Genomic DNA, 16733 nt, shown 5'->3' with positions numbered 1-16733 from the left:
GTACGGAGCCCCTTAGGGGACATTGCTAGGTAGATTATTTAAGAGCTGGTGGTTTATGTTTTCTGGTATGGAAAAACATTTTATATGTTGGCAGAAAAAAAACAAGGCTATAACATTTTTCTTTTAGGAGGTGAAAATGTTTTGAAAGGGGAATTTCTTTTGGAGGGGGTGACAAAAATAAATCAAGGCTGTGACATTTTTTTTAGGAGATGAAAATGGTTTTAAAGTGGAAAGATATTTTTTTTGGAGGGGATGAATTATTTTTTTTAGGAGATGAAAATGGTTTTAAAGTGGAAAGATATTTTTTTTGGAGGGGATGAATTATTTTTTTTAGGAGATGAAAATGTTTTCAAGGGGAAAGATATTCTTTTTGGAGGGGATGACAAATTTTTTTTAGGAGATGAAAATGTTTTTAAAGGGGAAAGATATATATTTTTGAGGGGATGACAATTTTTTTCTAGGAGATGAAAATGTTTTAAAGGGGAAAGATATTTGTTTTTGAGGGGATGACAATTTTTTTTCACTTCCAGTTTTCTTTTCAAACGAAAAGAAATTCATCTAAAAAAAAAGAATTCATCTCCTAAAAAAAACACCTCTTTTTCAAAGTCGTGCACACGACTTTGAACCAAACAAAAGCACATGGCTACTTGTCATGCGTAACCAAACAAGCACATGGCTACTTAGGGACCAGGGACCCCCAAATGGTAACTCTGTCATTCCTCTACCGTTTTGGACGGGGGTGGGCTCATTTGAATCGTGTCGCCCCCCTGGGGGCGTCTTTGGGGGTCTCAAGGTTCGGGGACCCCCAGGGACCCCCAAATGGTAACTGTCATTCCTCTACCGTTTTGGACGGGGGTGGGCTCATTTGAATCGTGTCGCCCCCCTGGGGGCGTCTTTGGGGGTCTCAAGGTTCGGGGACCCCCAGGGACTCCCAGGGACGCCCAGGGACCCCCAAATGGTAACTCTGTCATTCCTCTACCGTTTTTTAAACGGGGGTGGGCTCATTTGAATCGTGTCGCCCCCCAGGGGGCGTCTTTAGGGGTCTCAAGGTTCGGGGACCCCCAGGGACCCCCAAATGGTAACTCTGTCATTTCTCTACCGTTTTGGACGGGGGTGGGCTCATTTGAATCGTGTCGCCCCCCTAGGGGCGTCTTTGGGGGTCTCAAGGTTCGGGGACCCCCAGGGACCCCCCCATGGTAACTATCAATTCTCAACCGTTTTGGACAGGGGTTGGTTGGAATCGTGTTGCCTCTCTGGGCGCATTATCGGGGTTTAGGAGGTTCGGGGACCCCCACATGGTAACTCTTGACATTTTCATGATAGATCTTTATTGATTGGAGGGAGACAGAGATAACCATTTATATTGATCTGCATATTCTTCTTACTATAGCTCTCTATCTCACACACTTTTCAGATATCACTTGATATGGACATTTAACCAAGCTATTTCCCTCTGACAAGGCTCGCCGTTACCCGACAAAACTGTGCAATTACTCAATTACTGTGCAATAAACACTCAAGCCACAACGGAAATGTATTTTGTTGCTTTTATATAAAAATTGAAATAAACACTCATCAAAACAATTAGACGTACGAATATACACAACTATATGGTCAAAACAGGAAATCATCATAGAGGAGGTGAAAATGGAAAAGAAACATATACAGTGAGGGGAAAAAGGGGTGGGTGGGCCAGTTATGTTATCTCAACAATGCAAAGCACAGTCAATGAACACAACACAGTTACTACAGGGCTAGACTCATGACAACATCCGACCCTCTCAAACAATAATGTGTGGTGCGGTTGCACGCGACGCTCCACTGTGTCATGAGGTTCTTCACTCGAGGCTGCAGTGTTAGCGTCGATTTCAAATGAGCCCACCCACGTCCAAAACGGTAGAGGAATGACAGTTACCATTTGGGGGTCCCTGGGGTCCCCGAACCTTGAGACCCCCAAAGACGCCCCAAGGGGGGCGACACGATTCAAATGAGCCCACCCCCGTCCAAAACGGTAGAGGAATGACAGGAATGAGTTACCATTTGGGGGTCCCTGGTCCCTAAGTAGCCATGTGCTTGTTTGGTTACGCATGACAAGTAGCCATGTGCTTTTGTTTGGTTCAAAGTCGTGTGCACACAAGTTTCAAAGTGCACGACTTTGAAAAAGAGGTGTTTTTTTTTAGGAGATGAATTTTTTTTTTTAGATGATTTTTTTTTTTTTCTGCACAATTTTTTTTTTTTTTAAGTTTGAAAAGAAAACTTGTAAGTGAAAAAATATATATATATATAAAAAATAAAATAAAATTGTCATCCCCTCAAAAAAAATATCTTTCCCCTTTAAAAACATTTTCATCTCCTAAAATTTTTTTGTCATCCCCTCCAAAAAAAATATCTTTACCCTTTAAAAACATTTTCATCTCCTACATTTTTTTTGTCATCCCCTCCAAAAAAAATATCTTCCCCTTTAAAAACATTTTCATCTCCTAAAGATTTTTTGTCATCCCCTCCAAAAAAAAAATCTTTCCACTTTAAAAACATTTTCATCTCCTAAAAAAAAAGAGTCACAGCCTTGATTTATTTTTGTCACCCCCTCCAAAAAAAATCCCCTTTCAAAACATTTTCATCTCATCTCATCTCATTTCAAAAGAAAAATGTTTTTTTTCTGCCAACATCTAAAATGTTTTTTTCATACCAGAAAACATAAACCACCAGCTCTTAAATAATCTACCTAGTAATGTCCCCTAAGGGGCTCCGTAGTACGGCTATACAGCAAACACCCAAGAGTTAATTTAACGAACTGTAGACTTTGCATGCTTTGTGTAGTTAAAACATACAGTAGGAGGATAAGATTAGGCGGCTTGTGCTGAAAAACTCTTACATTGTGATATCTGTAATGAAGAGATTGATTGTCAGTACTTGTACGTTGAGCTGCATAATAATAATAATAATGATTAAAATGATAATGGTAAGGATAATAATAGATAATAGTTTATTATGTTTTGTCAGTCAACCGCTATTAAGTTGTTTACCATCGTGTGTGTGTGTGTGCACGTGTGCGTGTGCGCACGCGATGTATATATATGTTTATGTTTATTTATTTGATATGGACATAACAATCACATTGCTCATTGCACAATTGTACAACTTGTAGATGCATCGTTTACAGTGTGTTAGCACGAGTGCTAGTTTTCACCACTATATATATATATATATATATATATATATGGAAGTGTCTATGGATACAAAAAGCTTCCTACTTTCCTCACCCCCATGTTTCTAATCAACTGTTCCCAGGGCCTGGCGTCATTGAAAATGAAAAGGTGTCGGCAGAGAACACCTACAGCACTACTGAATGTGGCACTATAGTGCTCCGTAGTGGGGGAGAGAAAAAAAGATCTAGGACAAATCACGAGACTGGTTTACCCCTCTGAGAATTAAGTGAAGCATACGCCTTGTCGTTAGAAACTCAACAGCCCCTGTACTAAATCTATTCCCCTGCAGTGATAATAAATCAGTATGGGCTTGTGTAAATTAATTTAGCCAAAAAGCCAGTGTACACAAATGTGCGAGGGGACACGGAGAGACTCCTGTCTGTGTCCCGGGAGTGTGCGTGCAGTGTGCGTGCGTGTCTGCGTGTGTCCGTGTGCGTGTCCGTGTCCGTGTCCGTGTGTGCGTGTGCGTGAGAGAGCGAGAGAAGAGAGAAAGAAGGTGGGTGAAGGTGGGTGGGTGGAGAATAAAATGGCACAATAATAATACATATAGGGCTGATGGGGAATAATGTTGGAATGCTTGAAAAATGTCATCCATGAAATTGCTTGTTGCATCCCTTAAAACCTGCTGATTGATGGTGGCAATTTTAAACCATGGCAGTTCCCCCCCTTCCATGTATTAGAAACTAGTACTGTAGTACTTCAGGCTTCGCTCAAAGAATTCCCTACATATTCCTTCCATATACAGTATAGTTGCTATTGGGCAGCAGTGACTGATCCAGGAAATTGTGACTGGGGGGACTATGGGGGGGCTGGCTATTTAGAGTGGGGTCTAATGAAGTTTGGTTTACATATACCAGTAAGACGCCCTGAGGTCGCGTGCACGCATCCACCTGGGTGACAGCAGACTGCTGGGTGAACGCTGGCGCTTTGGATTGGGGGGTCAGATCAACATATCCCCTTGGGTGACAGAATCCACATATCTCGATATTTCAACGTTAATTTTGTTTTAAATATATTTCATATTCATTCATTATTTTTCATTCATTATTTTTCACAAATTAATGTCCATAAATTAATGTCATGCTACAGCCAGTGTCACACGAAAGTAGTAGAAATAGCATCGCATTGCATCGTGTTGTAAACTTGAAGATCTGACAATTTAGCTATACATTTTTCGTAATTGAAAGGGAAAGTGGGAAAGTGTGTCTTTGGGTTTTACTGATATTAAACTAATGCAGTTATTATCAAGAGCTTGTGACTATGGATCCATCGCAGGACAGCTTCTTTATTTCACATTTCCTAAAAAGTAACATTTTTGGAGATATGAGACAGTGACGATATACAGTATCTGTCAGCCGCACGTGCTCATGGAAGCTCTTTTTATAGTACAAATAGGAGTGTCACAGATAAATCCATGCTGCATAGTGTAGCTCTATACTGTAAGAACTGTGTCCAATGTGTCACAGCTTGAACTCGCCTCCTGTTAATGTCAGTGTCAAGTGTTAAACGACATCCCGCTACACTAAATCCCCAAATACACACCTACTGTAGGCTACATAGTCCTATTAAATAGACATAGTGGCAGACTTAGTGGCATGGAAAATGAAATATTTAATGTTGCTATGTGAGACAGAATGGAATAAGCACTTATTAGGGAGTGCTTTTAATCCGATACATTTGCCCGGAAATGTATTTTTACATTTCTTCAAATTCAGAACGAGGTACATTTCTCACTGTGAATGTTCTCGCCGTGAATTAATAGTCCGGCAGCCGACAGGCTTCTTTTGTTTAAAGTGGGGAATTTGTATATAGTATTTTTTATTGGCCTAAATTATTGTCTATCTACATGCATTCATGAATCGCTGACCGGCTGTCACTATTGGGTTTGGTATATATATTTGGTATATATTGGTATTGGTTTCTTGTGACCCTACCATTAACATCCTATGGCAGGCAAAAATGTCAAACTTTTGCCTGTGTGTGTTTTTTGTGCAAAATGAATGCTTGGAATGGATTCAGAATCATGAAAACCCCCTAGTTTGACATGTCACATGCTACTTAAAGCAAAAGGAAAGTTTGACATTTTTGCCTGCTATAGGATGTTAATAGTAGGGTCACAAGAAACCCCTATAAAAAGATTGCCCAATAGTGACAGCCGGTCAGCAAGTGGATTCATGAATGTATACAGAGTAGACAATATTTTAGGCCAATAAAAAAGACTATATACCAAATTTCTGGACCCATAACCCCGGCTTCTGGACAAGGCATCAACCATGAGGCCAATCTGACATTTTATTTGTACCCCGTTATGCCATTTATTTCTTCTCTAAACTGATGGAGGTGAAAGGAACTGGTTGGAATAACGTGTCCCTTCCACGCACTACGTCCAACCAGGGAAACTCCCCCCTGTCAGTTGTAATGGAGCAACTTAGACACTCGGGCATGAAGGAAGCATGAGTTCAAGTCCGTTGCTCTCCCCATGTCCCCCATATACAGTATGGGGACTAGGTTGGCGGAGGGTGTGTAGAGCCCAGGATCACATTAGATAATTGACACAGGGGTGAAAAATGGGTTACAAAATCGTGAGAAAAAAATTATACAAAAAAAGAAACGGTCATCATGATCTAGGAATAGGAAATGCCAGTAATAGCTCAGTTCAAGCACTGCTAATACAAAAGGTAGTGTACAGTATGTAGTTAAATGTGTAAAAATGTCATTGCACAAGGAAACACTGCAAAGACCTGTTGAGGTGTGACGCCAAGCTGTAGTACAGTTACTGCGGTAGCACCCGTTCACTGTGAAATCCCAGGTGCAACTCATTAACACTGGCATCCATTTCGGTCCCATTTGTGTAGCCTACTCTTCTGTGTTATATTAGCACGGAGGATTTTACCGTGTTCCCTCTGACTTCCAACGCGGCTGTTGACTCATATAATATATGAATATTATTATGATTATGAGTCCCTCTTCACTGAACAACGCCGGAGGTCGTTCCAAGGGTGCTTGGCAGGACCCGCTTTCAATTTCAATATCTCAACCACACAAAACCCTTTCCTCTCCCCCCCCCCCCCCCCCCCCCCTCCCTTCGCCTTGATATCCCTTCATACAATTAAACAACTTTTGGATGATTTGGTACTTTTAGAATGAGTTTTATTTCATTCTACGCTTTAGAATGATGTGTTTTCTATACAGGAAGGAGGAGAGAAGATAACGGCTCCGAAATTACGCTGATCTGTCGTCGACAATCACTCTGACGACGTTATTATCACATAATAGAATTCATTCAGGATTATGACACAAGTCATTATCTCGTCCGAGGAAGCTGTTCGGGCTTTTTGCGAAATGGACTTGTTAATTAATACATGAAAGATAGAGCATATTAGCATAGCGAGTCACATCGTGAATGAATAATTGGATATTTGTACATTTTGTGTGTGAGTGTCTATACAGAAGTCCACTACAGATACAGTTTATCAAAATAATGTATTTAATTTAAGGATGCACAATATTATCGGTACAGTATTGAATTTGTCTGATATCCGCCTAAAAATGTCACATCGGTATCGAACCGATCTCCAAATATACCTGATTATTTTCACCGATATTGATGACGCAATAGCCTGAGCTAACGTGTTAGGTTTCTGGTCTAGAGGGGCGGGTCGCGGCTCAGATTTGCGCACGCCCTGATTGGATCTCATCAATATGTCCGTCACCCCCGGCCCCTCCTCTCCCCCCTAGTGTAGCGCTACCTCACATCATTTGGAGCGACGCCCACCCGGAAGGGTTGACTCCCACTTTTAGACCAGAGCGGCCAATGCGTTCCTCCAGGCTTTCAATTTTTGCACCAACAAAAATGAAAGCCTGGTACCGAGGCTAATGACGCAATAACAATGTGATTGTTTTGCACTCCCAGAGTCTGCCTGTCTCTTTAAGAGCATCAGCTGTTGCCCCTCCCCCTTCCTCTCTCTCACACACACACACACACACGCACGCGCACGCGCACACACACACGCACACACACACACACACACTCACTAACATAAATATACAGTAGCCTACTAAATGTTTTGTGTTATACAACGATTAAAATAATGATGCAATAAGCAGATGGCTTATCATAACATACACATAATGTCATAGTTTAGTGTGTTTATTTAATTCATGTATTTATTTGAGGGCTCAATATGATGTCATATATTGGAATCAGTATCAGCCGATATGACCCTGCAAATAATTGGAGTTCGGATATCGTCCATAATATTGTGTATTTCTAATTTAATTGATTATTTAAAAAATCGATTAAAGGCAAGAAGTTGTAAAATAGTGAAAATGGCAGATACACAAGCTCATGATGCATTGCATGAGCTTGTAGATCTGCTATTTTCACTACTATTGCATGACACTGTTGTGCGACCAATATAAAATAACACTTGAGTGGTTAATCAATCCGTTGATAAGCATCAAAAGTAGTAGATCTGCAAGCTACGAAATGTGGCACGAAGTGACGCATCTTGAGCTTGTAGATCTGCTTGTAGATCAGCTCGTTCTTGCAGTGGATTTACGGCACATTTGTGTAAATACGAAATAATGTCTCCTTAAATTCTTTACCCTTTCCAGAAAATGATGCTAATCTGTATTGAATACTATAATACAGTATGTAAATAGAGCATACATGATTTGGTAAATGTAGACAAGCAGGCAATATATCACTGAAAAGAATAGCCTGAAATAATGTAGAAATGAGCAAGGTGGCTTTTACTGTTCAATGTGGGTCTTGTTGAAAGGGATATGGCCTCATGAAAAAGAACATAAGAAGAGTCAGCCGTTTTGAACACCAAATTGTTGATGGTGTACGTACAGTACGCGGTGCAGCTTCCACCGGCACTGACAGCATGACTATATTTACATTCCCATTGTACATTGTCATACACTGTATAGGCATCGTTAACAAGTGGCTCTGCGGGTCCATTGGGTCGGTTTAAGAAGTTCCAGAGCAGGAAGCCCTAAAATAGAAAGAATTACTCTACAATCACATACTCATGCTGACAATCGGCGAGAGACGTCAGCGCCACTGTCACTGTGCCATACAGTGTGTCCCTGCCTCCGTCGCTCTGGTCTTGGTTTATTTCAGTTTTACACAGGTGTCAGCAGGCAAACGATGCTCCTCAAATGCACACTGTATTATTTGTGACCGCTTTTTCGGCCACTGTGCCACTGCAGCAGAATCCCGTGTCGGAACTGAGCGGATTTCTAACTCCACTCGGTGAGCTAGATATACTGTAGGGATAGAGTTGGCGATGGCGTAGGGGACAAAGATGAAGGTCGACTCACCCGTACTGCGTGCCAGCTGTCACAAGTGGACAGACAGGAGAATCATCTGAAACCTAAATTGATTTCTTTGAGCATGAGAGAACGAAATTTCAGATATCCATTGACCTCTCTTGATGGAATTTGTCACATGAGGGGCAAAGCTGGAGCAAGGGAAAGAGTGCAGGCAGACAGCAAATGTCATTTCATGAAAAGATAGACTTTTCTCTTTGAATCGCACTATTACAGACATGCAAGGGACGTCTAACTATAGCCCTGAAACGATTCTGTAATATTTTTTAAATCTAATTAATTCAACCTTTGTAAAAACCCATCTCAATATAACGGAGTATTTTCTAAACAAATACAAAATCCCTTTGTTGCCTTTCACATGTTTTTAATCTTTAATCTCAACAATCTGGCGGCAGCTTGCCCTAGTGATTCATTAACTTGGTGTATTTGATAAAGCTGCATTGAAGAAAGCTACTTGAAAGACTCTTCTGGCACTGGAGACAATTTCAAGCCAACTTCACAGATAATTAGGCACTTTATAGCTGGATGACTTGATTTTGAAATACGCCAACCACAAAGCACACGCACACGCACACACACACACACACACACACACACACACACACACACACACACACACACGCGCGCGCACACGCACACGCACACACACACTGTTGCTCACAACTCTGGAGATGCTTTGAGGGAGAGCACTTTAAAAGCATAATGTCTTTAACAGCATGCATCTCAGCTTACATGTATTTGCCATCCTCTCACTGATATTCCTCTTCTGTAACAAGTCCTCTTCCAAAGGGGTTTTCTGGCCAGACATCACTGTGCTTTCAGGAATTGCTGTTAACCTTTCAGTCATGTAGCTGTACCTGCTACTTTGCTGTACCTGTTTTGGACATGTCATTATAACAAACTTAATTAATAATAATAATAATATATAGCTCTATAAAGCTCTCAAAAATATTATACTGGCCTGCTGTTACAGGTTCGACATGATCTGACTTATTGGCATTTGGTATTCAGTGATGCGCAGATGAACAGGGGCGGATTTACTGTAGGCAAAGGCAGGCAGATGCCTTACTTTGCTATGTTTCTGTTTCTGCCTCCCCTCCGACAACCGCTTAAAATGATATTGCCTATAGGCCGCCGCCTAGCCCCTACTCAAGGCCGACAGACTGATCAGACAGAAGAATACACATCTATTCTCTCTGTGTCCTGCGTGTCTGGAGGGGGTTGAGTCTTTTCACACTCTGGTGTGAAACGTGTCTGCCAGGTGCCTACATGGCATCCCCCCCATTCACAGTGACGATACACCACACACACGTCCCAACCTCATTCTTCATTTGATTGTTGAGAAAGCAGAGCAGGGACACAGCAGTAGCACCGGAGAAAGAAAAATCAAATGTGTGTCTTTCTCATGATGGTCACATGTCGTGGAAATTTGCTTTTTCTGTGCTTTTTTTGTCATCAGTATCATGGGCTGTCTATTTGAGCAATTATGTAATCCAACATCATTTGGGGTGACGACGTGTCGTTATCAAAATCCCAACCCAAATTCTATCTCCACACAGCAGATAGTTTTTCGTTGTTTTTTTCGTCTCAAAACTCACGCAAAACCTTCCCGTGAATGTTGCATCGTGGTTGATATGGTATGATATGGTACGGTGGTTGTAAAAAACACATAAATTATATATATTTTTTGCAAATCTAGTTACACCAACATAGTTGTTGCCATGCACTTTTGCACAATACAATATGTAAAGCAATAACATCTCGTCTCTACAAGGAAACATTTCCTTGGGCTAGAGATCCCGTTGGAAAACTATCTGTTGCATAGAAGGCAGATAAACTTTCACCATGTGGCTTCTGGATGCTGATGCCACAGCCACTTACAGAAAGGACTGGGGAGAGCGGGGGAGATTTGTAACGGCAAGTCAAAGAAATACATGAATGGGATGGGAGAGGAACCCATTTCCTAACTCTTAATAATTCCCATAGCCTTTGTAATTTCATTAACGGGCTTTGTTGAAAAAAATAAAAGAGAGAACACTGTCAGAGTTAATTAAAAGATAAGGTGAATGGTGCAGTCTGCTTGTCATTGCCACTTTGGTTCCTTACATGTTTTAGTGTATTCCGTTGCAGTATTTACAGTCCACCCTCCGTCCACACAAACAGGCGTCGCGCACACCCTCAAGCACGCACGCATGCAAACACGCACACACTGAAAATACGACAAAGGTGCTGGCTCTCCCACCTGCCAACAAAGCCCCTGGCTGACATGTGCACTGGAGGAAGACGCGCCGCGGTCCCCTAGCGCCAGGCTGAGATATGAAATGTGACAGGTGCACAATGGTTGTCAACATGAATGACTCATAAACACGCAAACGTTGGGGCAGCCCTGCACCGTGGTCTTCATTTACACCAATCTGAGATGGAGGCTTGACAACATCTACAACACATACACTGTATGTGTTGTATGTAGGCCTACGTATGTGTTGTACGTATGTATGTCATACAGTATCGCCTCTTACTTCCTTTGCTGTGGACGGGCTAAATTCTCCACAATCTAAATTAGGGGCATCGCTCCTAATTGCAGTTATGTATTATAGACAAGTCCAGGTTACTGTGTTTCTGTAGCTTGTTTTGCAGAACAGGATTCACGAAGTTGGTATAGTTTAAATTGGACTTTCAAAAACATTGAATTGTTACATATGACCATGTCTCACTAGACCTTTGTTCTGTGGCTTGAGTAATTATCACAAAATCACCGAAACTCACACCGTATTGTTCAGGACGGGAACCCCTTTTGGTGCATGTTTTAAGCATTATGTTATACTTTAGATTTTGAAAAATAGCAGAACAAGTGCTGCACTACGAGCCTGTAGATCTGCTATTTTCCAATAGCTAAAGTATAACATAATGCTTAATTCAGGACGGAAACCCCTTTTGGAGTTTTAAGCTTGTAGAAGAAAAATCGTGAAAATGTGGCGCAAATCTTTGAACATATAATCTCTCAGAGTGAACATTTTTAACTCAAATCTTTGCTTCTGTGGGGGTCCCTGGAACAACATATTTTCAGATGGGGGTCTGCTCTGTGGTCAAATACAGATAATTCTGGGGGTCCTTGACACGAAAAGGGTTGAGCACTGTTAGGATTTTAGAAGCCATTCTTTTAGAATCGGCCTCAGGTCTAAATGAGCTAATATAATTTTGAACATGAGCATTGTTGGCACTGTTTCTAACCCCAACCCAAGCACTGGAGGTTCTGGGCAATGGCCACCAGGCTCTATGGAAGCGTTTTGCTTCTCTGCCACCCAGCTGCAGGGATGAGGAGCAGAAAGGGAAAGGAAAGATTAGAGGTGCTGGATCAACTTCATCAGTTAATTAAACTCTATTTCAGCTTGATGAACAATTAATCAAGGCAGCGTGCAGTGTGTCAGGAAGGGCTATGGGTTCTCAGGATGCTGTGTGTGTGTGTGTGTGTGTGTGTGTGTGTGTGTGTGTGTGTGTGTGTGTGTGTGTGTGTGTGTGTGTGTGTGTGTGTGTGTGTGTGTGTGTGTGTGTGTGTGTGTGTGTGTGTGTGTGTGTGTATTTTATGTGCCAGGGGGCTTTCCCATTCATGGGGGCTTTACTACCTTACGCATAAATCAGGCTATAGCCCAATTTAAACTGTGTTGGTGTTATGCATCAAAAATTGCCAGTCTACAAACTCAACAACATATCACGCTGCCGATGCATTACTATTATTATAACCTTTATTTAACCAGTACAAGCCTTGAAACCTATACCTGTCTCCTTTTATAAGAAAAAGAGCTTGTAGATAAGCTATTGTTGGTGCATAACAAGATGTGCATCAAAGTATAAATCAGACATTCGAGTTCAGCATGAAGTTTGGACGTGGCGTGGCGTAATGGGTTGGGTTTGAGTAAGAGGGCCCTATAGCAACACCATCAGTCACTCTCTGATTTAAGCTTAGAGCTCCTGGATTAGCCTCGTTTTATTGCTTGTTGTGTACCCAGAGAAACTACACAGTGAAATCTGGTGTTAATTTCACACTGAGAGTGGAAAAAATGGCCGCTTACGGCTCAATTTGTTCACCCTCCACTCTTTGTAGAGCACTTGAGAAGTATTAGGAAAACTGTGGACAAGGAGAGGATTAAGATTAAAGGTATACAGTAAGTTATCCAGCTCAGTGTTCGCTAAACATGGCCTCTAAGAATATTGTATCTATAAAATCTAATCTATCTATCTATCTATCTACCCTGCAACTCCCTACAACTGATTGGTGAACGCCTTGCCTTCGTAAAAAAAGTGTGTTGTCATTCGCCCTTTCATCCACCTCTCGAGATCTCTTCAAGACAGCGATGTGGATTATGTATTATGGAAATCGAGTTGGCAAGTTGTGACAAAATGCTGTGAATTTATTAACCGGACCATGGGGAACATTAAAAGTCAATTGAAGGAGGCTATTAAAAGCAGGATTTTTAATTGGTTGGGTCTCTTTATAACTAAAGCTGTTTTTTACTCTCTTTTTTTTAAGGGGCAGTAGCACTATGAATTAGTCGGTTTTATTGATGCATAGTCCTTGAAAGAAGGTACACTTTTGCAAAAGACAAAAGCTATTTTAAATACTTTATTTCTGTGCATGAAATGGGCTATAAGTATATGTATATATATTTTTTTAATAGACAGTCAATTTATTATATATATATATATATTTGTGTACTTCATAGAAAAAGGTTGATTATTACGCGGTAAAATCATTGGTGTTTGTTCATCCTGTGAGTTAAATGAGCACAGGATTTTACAGTGTGATGAAACACCAATGACTCTGAGCAAACACAAGATGTGTTTCATGACGATACCACTGGGATGAACCTCTTTGCGTCCGTCTCATGATGCTGTCTCTGTGTTTAGACCCCTGCTGAGTCACTGGACCCCCTGCATGCCACCCTTCCCTTTGAAGCAGCCACTTCACCAAGACTCACAGATCATCCTTGCCCTTCCCCAGGATAGTCTCGGGCTCTTGATTACAGTGCATGCAGTGAGTGGTCCCCAGGGACTCAAAATGGGTCCGACCGCCGCTTTAAAGGGTCGCAACTAGCATTGTGAGCTTGTAGATTGGCTGTGTTCACTATTCTTTAAGTATGGTTTAAGTGATTAAAGCGGTATTATTAAGTCACCTTTCTTTAGTGAATACCATTTTATTTTGTCCATTCTGTATGGTAGAGTATGATAATACAATATAACTTGGATCTTGTGTGGTCTAGGTTGGACACAACCTATGACACGATTATATGATTTGACATGAATTTGAACCTGAAGGTCAAAATTAAATTTCTCCACAGAGCAAGCAGTCGGCTTAGCTTAGTGGTAAAAAAAGCAAGAATGTCTCTGTCATAATTGCCAGCTAGGTTCAACGAGCCCTTGTAGTTTCCGATGTTCTTTTGTTGGTTCACTCACTGTGTTTTGTTGTGGTTGTCCTCTATCTCCAGTTAGTTCATAGCATTAGCTTCTGTTGCCACTCACTCCACGTTGCGGCGTTCAGAGTATGGGTTTTTAGGCAGTTCAGACTATCATTGGCTTAGAAGACAGTCAGGCAGCCAATCATGACTAGGTCACTAGTAAGGTCGCTAGGAGGCAGCCAATCCTGACTAGGTCGTCACTAAAGTCGTCTGTTACGGTTGTCAGTAGTGGTAGGTGCAAATGTAGTCCAGGTGCTTTTCAAGCACCTGGCAAAAGAAATCAGCACGTGCACAGGATGCCTGTAAACCGGGGTAGAACAGGGAAGTTTAACAGTTTTAATTCATGGTGTATTTTTGTCCCTGGGGAGACTGTACGAAACACCAAATGTCTCCTTTGGGTCTCGAGCTGAAAAGGTGTGGGAACCCCCCCTTCTATTGTATATAGCACACTACAGCTTGACTGGCTTTATGGCGACCCGGGTGTGGATGACTGTTCCATGCCTACCGGGAATAGGACGGTTGCACTTGTGCTTGTAATCATATCAGATTATATAATCTGTCCTAAAATTACATTTCCAGAGCATACAATTGGCCTAGTTTTGGTAACATGGTGTGACACGTTACAAATGGTTTTAATTGCGCTGTAGCTTCTGGCTCTGGAGACTCACTTTGCCATGTTCATTCTGCATTTTGAGGGGGTTGAGGAGGGGGAGGGTGTAAGTGTGTGAGTGTGCGTGTTAGACAGAGAGAGATGGAGTTCATGTGTTAGGGCAGCGGTTCCCAAACCGTTTTGGTCATGCACTCCCTGTTACCTCCTGACCTAGCTGACTCACCCCCACATGGAAATTACATTTGCATAAGCTATATATTTCCTATATATATATATATACACATATGCACATATATTAACCTGAATATGGCATATATATGCAGCATAGGCTATATTCTACTTGCCATATATTGGCATAATATGTTAATATATTTATAATAAAACCATAGCACCACCATTAGCCTTTTCATGTCGCGCACCCCCTAGAAGGCGCTCGCGCACTACAAGGGGTGCACGCACCACAGTTTGGGAACCAATGTGTTAGGGGAACAGAGAGAGATTGTTTGTGTATATGAGAGAAAGGAAGAGAGGGAGGATAGAGAGCCTGGCTGTTTGTGTCTTTAAAGCCAACATTGACGACAGCGGTGATCTCCACTCACCTCCGGGTCACGTCGTCATTTGTACAAACCGCAGCATGCACGAATGCTAAGTTCTCCGTGAAGGGAATGCCACCGCCCCTATCACACCTTCTCCTGTTCCAACTATACGCCCATCCGCTCAAAATTGACACTGCAAACACCCACCTATTTAGTTGTGCTGTTTCTGTGAGGTTCGACTGCGGCCCGAAAATACACCAAGCCGACAGGACTACCCCCACGCTCGGACAACCCCTGCTGTTTTGAGCTGCAGCTTGGTTTACTGTCAGTTTAAGGTTCTAAAAGTGTGTGTGTGTGTGTGTGTGTGTGTGTGTGTGTGTGTGTGTGTGTGTGTGTGTGTGTGTGTGTGTGTGTGTGTGTGTGTGTGTGTGTGTGTGTGTGTGTGTGCGTGTGCGTGTGCGTGCGACAGTGTAGTACGGCTGTGCTGACTGGATAATGACATGCAGAATGCTGCGCCTCAAGGTTGAACCTCCAACCAGATGCTCTTTTAACTGCAGTTTATAGAGAGCGCAGGATTGTGCCAACATATGTACTCATCCCAGCTGGATTAAAACTGTATAGGTTTCAGGGACAGGGATTTTGTGCCGTACACAGTAACGAGACTATTAGGAGGAGATACCCCATTACAGTCAAATCTAAAGCTCACTTTTATAGGCCTATACTCCATAGGATGGCGTACAGTCACAGCGCTGCTCCCCCAAAATAACTGATCTACAAGCTAACATGTCTTAAGCTTGTACAGTAGATCTGTTCTTTAACTTATTTTTGCAAAAAAAAAAAACTGGCGCGATGAAGCTTACAATAAATTAAGCTTAACGCTTTAGTGGATTCAAACCTCCTGTCAGAACTTTTCTTATTATTTCCTCTAGTTTATATTAGTGGGGTTCTGCTGATCTGTGCTGTCTCTGTAATGATACTGTAGCCGTACTGTGATTTAATTATGCACTCTCACAATCTGCTCAGATACAATAATATCTTAACGGCAGACTTTGAAGCCAGTGAGTGTTGGGCAAAGTGGAGATGAGACATTGTTTTTACGCGTAAAATTGTCTCTGAGCCAAGTAGAAGTGCCCAGATGGTTCTATTCATTATCTAAAACGTATTGGTTCAAATATAATAAAGATTGAAACCACCTCAGTCCACAAAGTAGGTAGAGTACAAAAAAAAATGCCATCCTCACATTGGTGAGATAAAGTTGCGTTACTTTTTAAAATGTTGTTTTATGAATTTGTTCATCATGAATTTGCTAAATGTTATCACATTTCTTTGTTTGCCAAACATACTGTTGTTAACAGAAGACATAATATTCTGTACATTAAAGTGATTTTGGCTTGTTTGAGGACGACCTCAGTGAGCAACTAATTGAAGTGATGATGTAAATTATTTTAATATCTCTACTTTGCTGCAGTTAGAGAGCAAACACTTACCTTTATATTGACTTGCTATCCACTTTTAATTACCTGTGGTGTATTTATGAAATTATGTAATTGTGAAATGTTGATTAGCGTTCATATTAGCATTCAGC

The 16733-nt window shown here is 41.6% G+C and overlaps 1 protein-coding gene across 22 annotated transcripts in view; it reads left to right on the top strand.

Moving 5' to 3' along the window:
• The window catches only part of LOC310866120 (neurexin-1a), a gene marked incomplete at its 5' end in the record, with an annotated part of 455952 nt that overhangs the window by 351307 nt on the left and 87912 nt on the right, over positions 1-16733 (top strand). The window lies entirely within an intron of this gene.

This window comes from Protomyctophum parallelum (genome assembly GCF_964188405.1).
Source record: "Protomyctophum parallelum genome assembly, chromosome: 10".
NCBI classification, from domain to species: Eukaryota; Metazoa; Chordata; class Actinopteri; order Myctophiformes; family Myctophidae; genus Protomyctophum; species Protomyctophum parallelum.
The sequence above is the reverse complement of the archived record's forward strand: the minus strand, read 5'-3'. Positions and strand labels throughout refer to the sequence as shown.